General features: G+C 36.2%; 1 protein-coding gene across 3 annotated transcripts in view; it reads left to right on the plus strand.

Annotated features, from left to right (window-relative positions):
* Positions 1–12787, plus strand: part of Oatp74D (Organic anion transporting polypeptide 74D) — a 115644-nt gene that overhangs the window by 70554 nt on the left and 32303 nt on the right. For 2 of the 3 annotated variants that reach the window (XM_073983540.1, XM_073983541.1), the window contains one exon: positions 3695–3744. The gene's annotated coding sequence lies outside the window, so the exon portion shown is untranslated. Of the gene's footprint in view, positions 1–3179; positions 3475–3694; positions 3745–12787 lie in introns of those variants that run through there. The other variant, XM_073983542.1, reaches the window with a different exon arrangement.

Consider the following 12787-nt stretch of genomic DNA (forward strand, 5'->3'; position numbering starts at 1 on the left):
CTTGATTTTATTAACATTCGAAAGGTCTAACAAAACATAAAAATTCGACAGAAAAAATGGTTGATATACATAGTTTGTTTTATTGCAAATTTCAAACATAATAAAGAATTTGTAATTGTTATGAATTTCAAAATAGTTCATTAAAAAACGTGTTAGAGAAAATATACAAACACTTAAAACCACAAAGATTAAGCAACGGGATTACATTTTATTGTTGAATTGCTCTTATAAAAAATTTCAAAAACAAAATATCGCAAAAATGTTTTTTTCTGGATGTTGTTTGTAAGCCAAAGTATTGTACCTAATTTTTTACAAACGTTCAATAAATACAAATAAACGTATTGTTCTGAACTCAGTAACACTTACAGTCAGCCTAAAATTCCGATTAAACGCTTAAACAACACCTTAAGGCTTAACAAGAACTACGCATAAAATTGCTCAAAAAGCCAAACTTGTTCATTATTTTTATATTTTCAAATATGTTGGACAAAAAGTATACCAATGTAGTTAAATAATTCTCTGTAATGCTTCCAACTACTTTACATATTTCTTGAACAATTTAAAACAGTTTAAAATTTTACTCAAAAATTAAAAAAAAGTGTAGCATAAGCTAATATTATATGGGAACTAAAATCATTTCGGGGGGGGCCCGGGCCCCCCGGGCCCCCCCCCTGGCTACGTCGGTGGACCACATTACACACTTTGTTTGTTTATCTACCCAGATAACCCCACTCACCTGGCTCCTGATTCTTTATGGACGCAACCCGTCCAGGTCGTAGAATTTTTGATTCTGGAAACAGAGGAACCAGAACCTGATAACTGAAATAATACACGAACGAACATATATACGTTGCAGAAATCATTCTCACACAAGATCACGTGATCTTGCATGAGAATATAACATGATCTTCCATGAAAAGATCACATGATCGTCTATGAGAAAATCGGATGATCTTCTGTGATAATTATTTTCACACAAACATCATTGGATCTTCTATGAAAATTATTTCTACACGAAAATCACTGGAAAATCACTTCCTTAAGATGATCATATGATCCTATATGATGATCATATGCTCTTTAATGAGAAGATCACATTATCTTCCACCCTAAGATTACATGATCTTCTATGATAATATCACTTGAACCATCACAAAAAGATCACTTGATCTTCTATGCGAAGTATGAGAAGATCAATCTTTCTTCTAAGAGAGATAACCCTATCTTCTATGAGGAAATGAAATAGTCTTATATAAAAAACCACATGACCCACGATGACTTGATGTTCTATGACAATAATCTTCCATGTTATGATCACATGATCCTTCATAAAAGGGTCATATAATCCTCTAAGAGATAGATGATCACCCGATCTTCCATGAGAAGATCATATGATCTTCCATGAGAAGATCATAAGATCTTCTGTGAGAAGATCGCATGACCTTCTTTGCGTAGATCACTTTCTATGAAAAGAACACTTGATCTTCCATGAGAAGACCACACGATTTTCCATGAGAAGATCACATGATCTTTTGTGAGAAGATCATATGATCTTCTATTAGAAGATCACATGATCTTCTATGAGAAGATCACATGATCTTCTATGAGAAAATCACATGATCTTCTATTAGAAGATCGCATGATCTTCTATGAGAAGATCGCATGATCTTCTATGAGAAGATCACATGATCTTATATGAGAAGATCACATGATCTTTTATGAGAAGATCACATGGTCTTCTATGAGAAGATCACATAATCTTCTGTGAGAAGATCACATGCTCTTCTATGAGAAGATCACATGAAAAAGATCTTCTACAAAAATATCAAATGTTCTTTGAGAATGAGAATGATCTTCATTATTCTTTGAGAATGATCTTCATCAGATCTTCTATGAGAAAATCACATGATCTTCTATGAGAAGATCACATGGTCTTCTATGAGATCACATGGTCTTCTATGAGAAGTGCACATTATCTTCTGTCCCATGATTTTCTATGAGAAGATGATTTTCTATGAGAAGATCAAATGATCTTCTATGAGAAGATCCCATGATTTTTTGTGAGAAGATAACATGATTAATTGAATATCAAGTGCTATTCTCATAAATGATCATGTGATTTTCTTACTGAGAATATAACTTGATCTTCTGTGAGAAGATCACATGATCATCTATGAGAAGGGCACTTGATATTCAATGAAAATAATCTTCCATGAGAAGATCTCATCATCTAATAGATCACAAGACCTTCTATGCAAATATTACACTATCTTCTTTGAGAATGATCTTCCATGAGAAGATCGCATCATCTTCCAGGAGAATATCACATGATCATCCATGAGAAGATCCCAAGATATTACCTGAAAAGAAGACATAATCTTCCATGAAATGATCACACGATCTTTCATTAGAACACTATATGATTTTCTATAAGAAGATCACATGGTATTCCATGAGAAAATAACATGATCTTCTATGAGAAGAATACTTGATCGTTAATGAAAATGATCTTTCATGAGAATATCCCATCTCTCTTCTATAAAAAGATCACATGATCTTCTATGGAAAAGTTCACATGATCGTCAATCAAAAATAACGAGATCTTCTATAAGAAGATGAAATGAACTTCTATGAAAAGATCACATGATCTTCTTTAAGAATGATCTTTGATGAGAAGATCATACGATTTTCCACACGGAAATCGCTCTTTCTCTCAGCGAAAGATCATTTGAAATCTCATTTGCAGTCATTGGCCCACTGTTCCTCAAACCTCCTCTCTCGATCGAAGAGAAAAATGGAAAAAATTACGTAAATCACCAATAATTGTATAATTTTTGCCAATTTGCAACTTCGTCAGTTATTGTTGTCGTGTTGTTGTTGTTCTCCTACTAAACTAGTTCTATAAATTGAATTTTTACTATTATTAACGACGTTATTACAAGCCGCATTGTTGTTGTTGTTAATGTCACTTTCATGAATACCAGCGATCCATCCATCGTCGCTTGTAATATAATCTGTCATTTATCATCATCGCCGTCGTCATCGTCTCAGGTTCCACTAGGCAAATTTCTTTCTTTTGTAATGCGACGACGGCGAATGGCGGCATGGCATGGCTATGCCATGCAAAGTGAGTAGGCGATCAACAAACAAGCTGGCGATCTTAATTGAATGTGTAAAGTAGTTGCGAGTTGTAGCCCCCCCAAACTCCAAAGGGATCGGGTGGGTAAACGGCGAGGCAGTTATCTATTATTCCAAAAACTATTTCAGTGTGGCAGTGTAATAGGCTTCGTTTTTTTACTATGTCGCAAAGTTGATTCTGATTGTGGGCCAAACAAATGTGCGACTGCGACGACGACGACAACAGCGAGATTCTTAATAGCAGCAATTAGTTTGAGATAGTTGCGTAGGTTGATCGGAAGTCACCACATAGGCTGGAAGACAGTAAAGCAAGTGTAAACGGCATGCGTGTTGTAGGTAAAGTATGAAAAATAACTATGAAAATGCTTGTTTAATATTTGAGTTGAGTGAAAACGTAAAGGAAATTTCATTTTCAGTATCAGCGTTAATCCGGCTTTGATTTTGTTTGTGGGTTTTATAGTTACATAATAGCAAAAATGCTAAACTTGGTTTAGGCCTTCTTGGAAATAATATTTTATATTAAATATTTAATTTTTGTATTCTTTTTTCTTTACAGGCGATCACAAATGATGACATACTCGTCTTGATTCCGATTGTTTAAACTTCGTAAGTATCTATTCAAATAGGTTAGATTATGGAGGCATATTATAATATGAAATTAAAAAACCAATATTGAAATGCTTGATCTTCACCAAAACATAACAATGAATATTTCTTAAAAACATGACGTATCCAGTATACGGGGGATTCCACGAACTTCTATTAAAAATCTTTGACTTGATCTTGTATCGAAAAAGCACTTGCTCTGCATCGATATTATATTATTTTCTTTTCTCCTCATTGAGTCCTTCTAACAAATCCAAAGAATCAAAATTTATTGTTCGACCTCCTAAATTCCAGAAAACACTTCCGCCTTGAATATAGGATAAAATAAAAATAGTTTCCTCAATTATGTAAAATTTAACCCGACCGAGTTCAATAAAAATAGGCATGTAATTTGTAGCTCGCAAAAAATCTGCATTACAGCAATTTGTTTACACATGTTTGTTTGTATGTGCTTGTGTGGTTGTTGTTGTTTTTGTTGGCTATAGTTTGCATTAAATTGTCTGGTGCAAATCAATTGAATATTAATTAGCAAAAACAACAACAAAACCACAGCCATATTTATAATTTATTACTTGGCAGCACTTGACGTGCAATTGCCATTTCTGTGATTTCATGTAAAGTAGAAGGAGGGCAATGACACTTCGAGCGCGGCACAGTATTTCAAGCTAAGTGGCGGGTCTGCCTAAAAATTTTCTTGTGGAAATTAAAGAAAAGAGTTTCTAGTCAATTGGGAGAAGACACCCAAAAATCTTAAAAAATCCACGGCCATGGACCTCCGAGGCATTTAAAAAATCCACGCCTATGGACCTCCTAAGAATCTTAAAATTTCACGCCCGTGGAATTCCAAAAATTTTGAAAAATCAACTCCCTCCCAAAAATCTTAAAAATCCGCACGCTCCTAGCCCGTGGACCTTCTAAAAATCTTTAAAAATCCACGCCTATAGACCTCCTAAAATCTTTACAAAATTCCACGCCTATAGACCTCCTAAAATCTTTACAAAATTCCACGCCTCTGGAGCTCCTAAAAATCTTTAAAAAATCACGCGTATGGAGCTCCTAAAAATCTTTAAAAATCCACGCCTATGGAGCTGCTAAAAATCTTTAAAAATCCACGCCTATGGAGCTCCTAAAAATCTTTAAAAATCCAGGCCTATGGAGCTCCTAAAAATCTTTAAAAATCCAAGGTCTATGGAGCTCCTAAAAATCTTTAAAAATCCACGCCTATGGAGCTCCTAAAAATCTTTAAAAATCCACGCCTATGGAGCTCCTAAAAATCTTTAAAAATCCAAGCCTATGGAGCTCCTAAAAATCTTTAAAAATCCACGCCTATGGAGCTCCTAAAAATCTTTAAAAATCCACGCCTATAGAGTTCCTAAAAGTCTTTAAAAATCCACTTCTATGGGCTCCCAAAAATCTTAAAAAATCCAAGCACTCCTGAAAAATTTAAAAATCTTAAAAAATCCACTCCCTCCTAAACATCTTAAAAAATCCTCGCCGTCTCAAAAATCTTAAAAAATCAGCGCATATGAACCTCCTAAAAATCTTAAAAAATCATCGCCTATGAATCTTTAAAAATCCACGCCTATGGAGCTCCTAAAAATCTTTAAAAATCCACGCCTATAGAGTTCCTAAAAGTCTTTAAAAATCCACTTCTATGGGCTCCTAGCAATCTTTAAAAATTCACGTCTGTGGAGCTCCTAAAAATCGTTAAAAATCCACACCTCTAGAGCAAGCCCGTTCGTGGGTATTGATTTGGTTACGAAGTTTTTCGACAAATCACACACACGCGACCCGAACGCAAAGTAAGAGAGCAAATGTTTTGATTTTTTTACTTCAGTCTTGTACTGAATTTCATGCAAGCAGGTTGATGACGCTTTATTTGTTTATTTTTGGGTACACAGAAAAGATTTTGCAGTTGTAGAGCAAATATGTGGAGGGATGAATTTGAAAATGATTTTTGTTTTGTATTAATATTTTTAATGACGCAGAATGCCTCGTCTGCAATGCAACAATAAAAAATATATGTATGCTTAGAAAGTCTTAAAAAATCATTTTTATATACAATTTGTTTTTTCTCTCAAAAAAATTAACATATGAAGAAAAATACTTTTCAAATTATGAAATTATTTATATTATTTTTAATTTAAGTCATACAAAGCGAACGCGCCAACAATATATTTTTCATTTCACACTCAATATGAAAATCATCACCCTGTTCTGTCAGTGTAATTTTACCCACACATAAACAATTTAAGCGCTCGCTCTTCTTGGTCGGCTATGCTCTAGAGCTCCCAAAAATCTTAAAAAATCCAAGCACTCCTGAAAAATTTAAAAATCTTAAAAAATCCACTCCCTCCTAAACATCTTAAAAAATCCTCGCCGTCTCAAAAATCTTAAAAAATCAGCGCCTATGAACCTCCTAAAAATCTTAAAAAATCAGCGCCTATGAATCTTTAAAAATCCACGCCTGTGGACCTCCTAAAAATCTTTAAAAATCCACGACCGTGGACCTCCTAAAAATCTTTAAAAATCCACGCCTGTGGACCTCCTAAAAATCTTTAAAAATCCACGACCGTGGACCTCCTAAAAATCTTTAAAAATCCACGCCCGTGGACCTCCTAAAAATCTTTAAAAATCCACGGCCGTGGACCTAATAAAAGTCTTTAAAACTTCACTCCCGTGGACCTCCTAAAAATCTTAAAAAATCCACGGCCGTGGACCTAATAAAAGTCTTTAAAACTTCACTCCCGTGGACCTCCTAAAAATCTTAAAAATCCATGCCAATGGAGCTCCTAAAAACTCATAAAAAAAACCACTCCTATTAACCTCCTAACTTTTTTTAAAATCCAGGCCTATGGAGCTCCTAAAAATCTTAAAAAAATCCACTCCTATGAACCTCCTAATTTTTTTTAAATCCAGGCCTATGGAGCTCCTAAAAGTCTTTAAAAATCCACTTCTATGGGCTCCTAGCAATCTTTAAAAATTCACGTCTGTGGAGCTCCTAAAAATCGTCAAAAATCCACACCTCTAGAGCTCCCAAAAATCTTAAAAAATCCAAGCAATCCTGAAAAATTTAAAAATCTTAAAAAATCCACTCCCTCCTAAACATCTTAAAAAATCCTCGCCGTCTCAAAAATCTTAAAAAAAATCAGCGCCTATGAACCTCCTAAAAATCTTAAACTATTTTCGCCTATGAATCTCCTAAAAAGCTTTAAAATCCACGCCTATGAACCTCCTAAAAAACTTAAAAAAACCACGCCTATGAACCACGTAAAAATCTTTAAAAATCCACACCTATGGAGCTCCTAAAAACCTTAAACAACCCATGTATATAGGCATCCAAAATATCTAAAAAACACCTACCATAGACCCCTTAAATACTAAAAAAATCCACGCCTATGGAGCCCCTAAAAATCTTAAATAATACACGACTGTGTTCGTCCTAAAAAATCTTAAAAAAATCCACGCTTATGGACCTAGAAAATCCACATCTAAAGACCTCTTAAAATCTTAAAAAATCCACGCTTAGGGAGAAGAGCAAAGGGTCTTCTCATAGAGGACTGAAGGGTCTCCAAAGGTCCAAAAGGTATTTCTATAGAAGGTCAAAGGGTCTTCTCATAGAAGATCAATAGTTCTTCTCATAGAAGACCGAAGGGTCTTCTCATAGAAGACCGAACGGTCTCCAAAGGTCCAAAAGGTATTTCTATAGAAGATCAAAGGGTCTTCTCATAGAAGACCGAAGGGTCTTCAAAGGTCCAAAAGGTATTTCTATAGAAGATCAAAAGGTCTTCTCATAGAAGACCAAAGAGTCTTCTCATAGAAGACCGAAGGGTCTTCTCATAGAAGACCGTAGGGTGTTCTCATAGAAGACCGAAGACTCTTCAAAGGTCCAACAGGTATTTCTATAGAAGATCAAAGGGTCTTCTCATAGAAGACCAATAGGTCTTCTCATAGAAGACAAAAGGATCTTCTCATTGGAGACCGAAGGGTCTTCTCATAGAAGACCAAAGGGTCTTCAAAGGTCCAACAGGTATTTCTATAGAAGACCGAAGGTTCTTCTCATAGAAGACCGAAGGGTCTTCAAAGGTCAAAAAGGTATTTCTATAGAAGATCAAAGGGTCTTCTCATAGAAGACCAAAGGGTATTCTCATAGAATACCAAAGGGTCTTCAAAGGTCCAAAAGGTATTTCTATAGAAGATCAAAGGGTCTTCTCATAGAAGACCAAAGGGTCTTCTCATAAAAGACCGAAGGGTCTTCTCATAGAAGACCGAAGGGTCTTCAAAGGTCCAAAAGGTATTTCTATAGAAGATCAAAGGGTCTTCTCATAGAAGACCAATAGGTCTTCTCATAGAAGACAAAAGGATCTTCTCATAGAAGACCGAAGTATCTCCAAAGGTCCAAAAGGTAGTTCTATAGAAGATCAAAGGGTCTTCTCATAGAAGACCAAAGGGTCTTCTCATAAGAGACCGAAGGGTCTTCTCATAAAAGACCGAAGGGTCTTCTCATAGAAGACCGAAGGGTCTTCAAAGGTCAAAAAGGTATTTCTATAGAAGATCAAAGGGTCTTCTCATAGAAGATCAAAGGGTCTTCTCATAGAAGACCAAAGGGTATTCTCATAGAAGACCAAAGGGTATTCTCATAGAATACCAAAGGGTCTTCAAAGGTCCAAAAGGTATTTCTATAGAAGATCAAAGGGTCTTCTCATAGAAGACCAAAGGGTCTTCTCATAAAAGGCCGAAGGGTCTTCTCATAGAAGACCGAAGGGTCTTCAAAGGTCCAAAAGGTATTTCTATAGAAGATCAAAGGGTCTTCTCATAGAAGACCAATAGGTCTTCTCATAGAAGACAAAAGGATCTTCTCATAGAAGACCGAAGTATCTCCAAAGGTCCAAAAGGTATTTCTATAGAAGATCAAAGGGTCTTCTCATAGAAGACCAAAGGTTATTCTCATAGAAGACCAAAGGGTCTTCAAAGATCCAAAAGGTATTTCTATTGAAGATCAAAGGGTCTTCTTAGAGAAGACCAATAGTTCTTCTCATAGAAGACAAAAGGATCTTCTCATAGAAGACCGAAGTATCTCCAATGGTCCAAAAGGTATTTCTATAGAAGATCAAAGGGTCTTCAAAGGTCCAAAAGGCCTTTCTATAAAAGACCAAAGATTATGGAAGACCAAAACTGTCTTCTTATAGAATACCGAAAGTGCTTCTTAAAGACAACCAGAGAGGATCCTTCTCTACAAGTCCTAAAGGTCTTCTCATAAAAGACTAAAATTTCATCTCATGGATCAAAAAGGTCTTCTTGTAGAAGACCAAAGAGGTCTTCCTATAGAAGACCAAAGAGGTATTCTTATAGAAGACGAAAGATGTCTTCCTGCAGAAGACCACAAGGCCTTCTCATAGAAGACCTAAGGGTCTCTCCCATAGAAGCCAAAAAGGTCTTCCCATAGAACACCAGACCAATCCTATGGAACAACAAAAGGTGTTCTTATAGAAGTCCCATACATCTTACAGAATACCAAAATAATTTTGCATATTTATCCAATTGCAACACGGTGCCATCAAGCTTTTGGCGGCTATATGGCAAGAGTTTGAATGACCAATTTGTCCACAGTGTGTATGTGTGTGCTTTTTTGTGTAACAACGACCCTCCGTCGAATGTCGTCTGATGGTGGTGGTTGTTCTGGCTGTTGGTAGCGCAGCAATAAAGATAAAAAAGGCATTTCTTTGGGCATGACTGTGTCGCCAACAAAGCAATTTATATTGGGTAAGGTCAGTTCTGGCACGCTAGCTCGTCATTGCTCGCTCGATTGAACAGCTCATTCACCCAGTCAGTCAGTAGTAGTCACAGCTGCCGAACTATAATAATGGTGGCTGGCTGGCTGTTTGTGTGGTGGTGGAGGTCTGCACAGAAACCAACAACACCACACCACCATAACCTAAGACAACACTAATACAATGATTTATAGCAAATACAGAGTCTCGCTGTATTAGTAGCAGACAGAAACGTCAAACGATGTGCCTGCCAGCCAACAGTTTTGGCTCGATGCAACAGAAAATGCAATTTACAATGGAGTCACATACCCAGCTCCCTACCTACCTCTGTCAATTTAATTGATAAATTCATCAAATGTTTGATTTTGTGGTGGTGAGGGGGGTCGAAACATTGCAATAGCCAAACTATGCCATAGAGCCCTCTCTACGTAGTGTGGTGTCATTCTATGCCGGCTATTACAATTGGAATTATTTATAGAATTTTAATTTGCTGCTCCCATTCAACAATTCAAAAAAAAATTAAATAATCGATTACGAAATTCTTAGAGAAGATTTGTTGTAATGTTTTGTGGTAATTGAGAGAATGAGAAGAGTGTGTTCTATTAAAAAGAGATTTTTTATTAAAAAAGAGAGTGCTCATAAAAAGAATATAATTTTCTGTTTCAATATTTTGGTATCAAAAAGAGAGCTGAAAAGATACTCGCATCTATGGGGTTGATTATGGGCATGTCATATCCACATACTACGTTACGTACATATCTGTGCAGCAGATACATTCGAAGTAATGCAGCAGCAGCGGCACTATGCCAAAAACTGTGCCAAGAGGTTCAGCTTCCTCGGATTTTTTATTTATTTACATTTGCTTGCATTTGAAATGCCAGCCGTCACATAATAAGAGCGACAGTCTATGACAAGTGGTTGTTAAGAGAAAAAATAAATACATATGAAATTTTACATCATATTGTCAAAGTAGCGAGGAGGCGGTCGATGGATATGTATTTTTAAACATGTTTGTCATTAAAGGTGGATTTTTTGAAGACCTTTTGGGAGCTTAATAAACGTGAAGGCCTATCGTCCTTCTCAACATCTTTAAAAAATCCCCGAGATCAATCGACCTCTCAAAAATCTTTAAAAAATCCACGAGGACTATCGGCTGGCCTAAAATTTAAAAAAAAAACTCACGAGGTCTATCACGCTCCCTAAAATAAAAAAAATCCTTATTCATTTTCTCGTTGGAGTTAATCTTGATGATTGAAGATTTTTGCAAGTGAAAAGGAAAGCATCCATCAGCATCCAGCATCCAACGTTACAAGAGAACCCCCAGATCGAGTTCAAATAGCATTCACACGGATGCCTTCGCAAATATCGCGTGGGTCCTCGGAGAAAATCCTACGTCTATCGCAGCTGAGAAGCGTCAGCTACCTCCACAAACCACAGTAATTTTGGCTCAACTACACTTGGTATTGTCTAGTCGTCTGAATTCCTATAGGGCAAGGATCGATGACACGGCGCAAAACATCTGCCCAGCATGTGCCAGAGCACTGCACGACACACTGCACCTTTCCAAATGCCCTGCCAAACCTATTCGACTAACTCCAGTAGATCTGTGGTAACATCCTGTCGAAGCAGCCACATTTGAAGAACTGGAGATAAATCCAGAGCCAGATTAAGCAGGAAACGAACATAAAAACATATAATAAGATACTGTTACAACAACACCAACCTCCCTAAAATCATTGAAAAAATCTAGGAAGTCTACCAACCTTTTTAAAATCATAAAACAACAGGCCTGTCGACCTCTCTAAAATATTTAAAAAAATCCACGAGGCCTATTGACATCTCTAAAATCTCGAAAAAAAACACGAGCTCTCTTAACCTCCCAAAAAATCTTTTAAAAAATCCACGAGCTCTATTAACCTCCCAAAAAATCTTTTAAAAAAACCACGAGCTCTATTAACCCCCCTCGAATCTTTTAAAAAATCGCCAAGCTCTATTAACCTCCCTAAAATCTTTTAAGAAAATGCACGTGGTCTATCGACCTCCCTAGAATATTTTAAAAAATCCACGAGCCCTGTTAACCTCCCTAAAATCTTTTAAAAAATCCACGAGCCCTGTTAACCTCCCTAAAATCTTTTAAAAAATCCACGAGCCCTGTTAACCTCCCTAAAATCTTTTAAAAAATCCACGAGCTCTGTTAACCTCCCTAAAATCTTTTAAAAAATCCACGAGCTCTGTTAACCTCCCTAAAATCTTTTAAAAAATCCACGAGCTCTGTTAACCTCCCTAAAATCTTTTAAAAAATCCACGAGCTCTGTTAACATCCCTAAAATCTTTTAAAAAATCCACGGGCCCTCTTAACCTCCCTAAAATCTTTTAAAAAATCCACGAGCTCCATTATCCTCCCAAAAATCGTTTAAAAAATCCACGAGCTCCATTATCCTACCAAAAATCTTTTAAAAAATCCACGAGCTCTGTTAACCTCCCTAAAATCGTTTAAAAAATCCACGAGCTCTTTTAACCTCCCTAAAATCGTTTAAAAAATCCACGAGCTCTGTTAACCTCCCTAAAATCGTTTAAAAAATCCACGAGCTCTGTTAACCTCCCTAAAATCGTTTAAAAAATCCACGAGCTCTGTTAACCTCCCTAAAATCTTTTAAAAAATCCACGAGCTCTGTTAAGCTCCCAAAAATCTTTTAAAAAATCCACGACCTCTATTAAGCTCCCAAAAATCTTTTAAAAAATCCACGAGCTCTATTAAGCTCCCAAAAATCTTTTAAAAAATCCACAAGCTCTATTAAGCTCCCAAAAATCTTTTAAAAAATCCACGAGCTCTATTAAGCTCCCAAAAATCTTTTAAAAAATCCACGAGCTCTATTAAGCTCCCAAAAATCTTTTAAAAAATCCACGAGCTCTATTAAGCTCCCAAAAATCTTTTAAAAAATCCACGAGCTCTGTTAACCTTTCTAAAACCTTTAAAAAATCCACGAGCTCTGTTAAGCTCCCAAAAATCTTTTAAAAAATCCACGAGCTCTGTTAAGCTCCCAAAAATCTTTTAAAAAATCCACGAGCTCTATTAAGCTCCCTAAAATCTTTTAAAAAATCCACGAGCTCTATTAACCTCCCTAAAATCTTTTAAAAAATCCACGAGCCCTGTTAACCTCCCTAAAATCTTTTAAAAAATCCACGAGCTCTGTTAACCTCCCTAAAATCTTTTAAAAAATCCACGAGCTCTGTTAACCTCCCTAAAATCTTTTAAAAAATCCACGATCCCT

The sequence above is a fragment of the Musca autumnalis genome, unplaced genomic scaffold, assembly GCF_047663935.1.
Source record: "Musca autumnalis isolate F117 unplaced genomic scaffold, ASM4766393v1 scaffold_4, whole genome shotgun sequence".
Lineage (NCBI taxonomy): Eukaryota > Metazoa > Arthropoda > Insecta > Diptera > Muscidae > Musca > Musca autumnalis.